Source organism: Vicia villosa, unplaced genomic scaffold, assembly GCF_029867415.1.
Source record: "Vicia villosa cultivar HV-30 ecotype Madison, WI unplaced genomic scaffold, Vvil1.0 ctg.000056F_1_1_2_unsc, whole genome shotgun sequence".
In the NCBI taxonomy this organism is placed as follows: Eukaryota; Viridiplantae; Streptophyta; class Magnoliopsida; order Fabales; family Fabaceae; genus Vicia; species Vicia villosa.
In genome coordinates, this window is record NW_026704986.1 from 13,186 (window position 1) to 17,094 (window position 3,909).

At 34.2% G+C, this 3,909-nt stretch overlaps 1 long non-coding RNA gene across 1 annotated transcript; it reads right to left on the reverse strand.

Moving 5' to 3' along the window:
- Window positions 1-2,033: 2,033 nt before the first annotated feature.
- LOC131623190 (uncharacterized) lies at window positions 2,034-3,218 on the reverse strand. The gene is made up of 3 exons (XR_009290160.1): window positions 2,825-3,218; window positions 2,371-2,517; window positions 2,034-2,266 (listed from the first exon to the last, which is right to left on the reverse strand). It is a non-coding gene; the product is annotated as an uncharacterized LOC131623190 (long non-coding RNA).
- Between the last annotated feature and the right edge of the window lie 691 nt (window positions 3,219-3,909).

Sequence of the window (3,909 nt, forward strand, 5' to 3'; positions counted from 1 at the left end):
TGGAACTCTTTACTAATTCATGATCTAACACAACATTATAAGATTAATATCGAACTCTTTACTAATTCATGATCTAATACAACAATATGAGATTATTGTATGGCTTAGTAGATTTGAAAAGTTGACAACTGTTAAGAGTCTCACATCGGACAATATATGGCATAAATAAATGTTTATAAGTGGGGGTAATCCTCACCCTAAAAGCCGGTTTTGTAGGGTTGAGTTAGGCCTAACTCCCACATCGGACAATATATGGCCTAAAAATGCGCTTATATGTGGGGGCAATCCTCACCCTATTTGTAACGCCTCATACTGCTTTCGAGATGATCGACTGACCCCACAAACCAACACAAGTCTTTTCAGTGTGCTTTGACCTCACTCGCACACTTTCCGGGAAACTTCCCAGAAGGTCACTCATCCCTAAATTGCTCCAAGTCAAGCACGCTTAACCGTGGAGTTCTTATGAAACTGGCTACCGAAAAGAAGATGCATCTTGTTGGTATTAGTAGTACCCATCAATCTTTATAAGCTTTCCTTCAACCATGCAGTCCCATACCTGCACAGCCTCGGGATCCCTCTCATTCCGATTGGTGATCACTCCTTGCCATATTCGGCCTCGAGTGTTACATGTGGTGCAACCACCCCTCGCCTTCTTCGGCCTCAGGTGTTACACTATTAACTGATTTCGTAGGGATGAGTTTGAGTCTTTGGCTTGGTTTTTCGGCAAGTTGAGTTTAGTGTGACTCCACCTTGATCTTTCAGATGCTTCAATGGAACCATTTCATTTTATAGTATATAAGATAATCTCAAATTGTTGGTAGATTAGTGAATTTTAAAAGTAAAATTATGGCTACAGCCAAAATTTAAATTTAAGGAATTTAGGGAGATTTGTAACCCTCACAATCTAACATATTTTTTGTACAGTCTCCTATGATGTTGACCTTAATTGATGTGGCGTATCACGCCAATCATTTTTTAAGGAAATTTTTAAAGGAATTAAAAATGAAAATTGAATTATTTATAAGAACCACCCATATATTTAACTTTTTTTTACCATAACATTTCGCAAGGCATAACTACTTCATACTGTAGTTTGGTTGAAATGAAATCTTAATTTCAAAAGAGTTAGGAAAAAATATGAACTCATTTTGAAGAAAATAATTTAAAGAGTTAGGACTGCAACGGCTTGGGAAGTACTTTAAATAGAAAACTAGTAAAATATAAAGAACAACAACTCCATATCTCACAAACTACACTATTGCAAAAACAAAATTGAGCTTAAATTTTGGGAGTTACTTTACCCATCTTAAGGATTGCTTCCTCACCACGATGAAAAGTCACAAGTGTCTTCAAAATCTAGAGATTCATCTTTGGACACTCTTTTTACACACTCCTCAACGCAAATTGATGAACCACTCTTATTTTGTCAAAATTTAGTCTAGAGATACATCTCCGTATAAATATTAGGTTGAGTTTGGAGATACATCTCCGTAAAAACTTATTAATTTAAAGGAGATTGTGGAGTTATTATTATAGGCAATTTTTCTGTTGAGTTGGAACTTGGAATGGTGGGGCGGATGAACTGTTGAAGGTGTTATTGTGTTATAATATCAAAATTATTTCAAGGTTGTTAAGGGTTATAATAAATTTTAACTAAGTTATATGAGAACTTAAAAAATAAACTAGATAGAAAAATGAAGGTACATGAAAATTAGAAAAGAATTGAATAATCTTATAATTAACTCATGCTCGTTAAAATTACTTAGTTTCTCCTGAGTCATTTTTATTTTTGTCTAACTTACACACTTTTCATAAAAGCATGAAACACTTAACCACAAAAGATTTAAACACCAAATACAGGATTTTACAAAACTATTTCACAATCCATTTAGTTAAACATTTAACATGAACAACAAGGTGCTACACGAGTTTTACTAATAGCCCCAAAAATACAGATAATTAATTTAGAGGAAAATCAAACACGGCAAACTCAAGTTTTCAAGTATAAAGCTCAAACATCCCCTTAACCTTTATTTATGTTGTTTTAGTATATGTACTACTAACAACTCAAAGACTCAAAGCATGTAAAATAAATAGAACAATAGAACATATTGATGTCAAGACAAAGAGGAATGAAGAGAAAAACCTGACTCAACAGGTTCCATAAGCAACTTTTGAGACTGAGTTTTGTGTCAATCTTCAACCAACAATTTACTCTGCAAATCTTGAACATAACGTGATAAAAGAAAACCTGCTTCCGAAGCTCCTGAATAGGGATCCAAAGCAGAACGTAAACTATACTTTTTTTTGGGTATATTCTTTCTAAATGGCATCTTCACAATGTAAGGAAGAATAGAATGGAAAAACTACCTGAATCAATAAAAGCTTACAACTGCTCGACATTTTGCATCAGATATATAAGCATAAAAACGGTCAGTCCTCGGGCTTTCTAAATTGTCATGTGAGCTAGACTCAAGAAGATCTCTGCCAACTTCAGTTGTTGAAGCACGCTCATTTCTGTTTTAACAGTACGAGATCATCAACAGCAACACAATCATCTTACCACCATATTCAATACGTTTACGTCAAAAGAAATTAACTTCAAGAGTATCGTATATCTAATTGTTAGTAAGTACAATTAACACAAATCTTAAAGATTGAAATTAAATATTTCCACAAAATAAACAATGCCTAAGGTAGTTAGTAAGACAAAGAACAGAATCTCAAACAAAAGCCACTTAAACAAGTCATTATTGCACCAACTCTATTTAACAACAAATTAAGAATAACGATTCAGAGTGTATCGAGCAAGTCAAGTAAGTACCTTTTGAGACCAAGAATATTGACAATGGAATCATATCCAAACAGTTCCAGTTTAGATTCTTGCTGGGGTTCATTAGGTTGAGGTTTCCGAGGAGAGTTCCCATCTTTAGCTTCTGAACTTACATTTATTTTTCTAAGAACAATGACACCAATCAGTAAAGCTGTTCTCCAAAACAAATAGACAAAAAAACAAAATCAACTAATCAGAAACACCAAAGCTAATCATACATATTTAAACACATTTTCATCAAGCAACAGAGGTGCAAATAAGTAGAACCATCACCATATAACACTAATCAAATCCAAGAACATGAAACTATCAAACAGAACATATAGGACTTGTAATGTAAGGATATATACAGAGCTTGTTCTTCCATATCCATAAAGGTACTCAATAAGTTTCTTTAATCCAGATTTAGACTTGAGCATTAAGATACTGAAACGATTAACCATAACAATAAAACATCAACAACCACAAATCTGAAACACAAAAAAAATTGGTTTGGAACTTTCATCGAACACATTGCGAGCAAGGTGCAAAGCTCTGTATTTTGAAAACACATTGATAACAGAAACAACAACAAATAACACCACACAAACGAAATAGAAGCAAAAGAAAGAAGGAGAATCGGAACCGAAATCAAAAGGGAAGAAGAGATTCTCGTTTTTCAACCACCAGAAAACTATTGGATAATTGCTCCGAAGTGCATCACGCCACTGCAACAAGTACCAACACGCTCCTCAGCCGATGCAACCACCACACCATTGAAAACGACCACCTTCGTTCTCCATTTATGTTCGGTAACTCCACCTTTCTTCCCCTTTCGTGAATCGCTTTTGCTTTCCTCGTTCTATTTTGCCCTTTTATTCTGATTATGAGTTTGAAAGTTGTGTGTGGTTGCTATTGGATCTATTGTTGTCTATGATTTACCATGAGAGGGGGAGAGACTTGTACGTGATTTTGAAAAGAGGAATAGGGATACCGTTTTTGATTTTAACTAAGGACCCTTTTTCTTCTTCTGTTTTCTCCTTAAGAAATAATTCAATTCACATTAAAAATTTAATTAATATAATAATATTGAATAA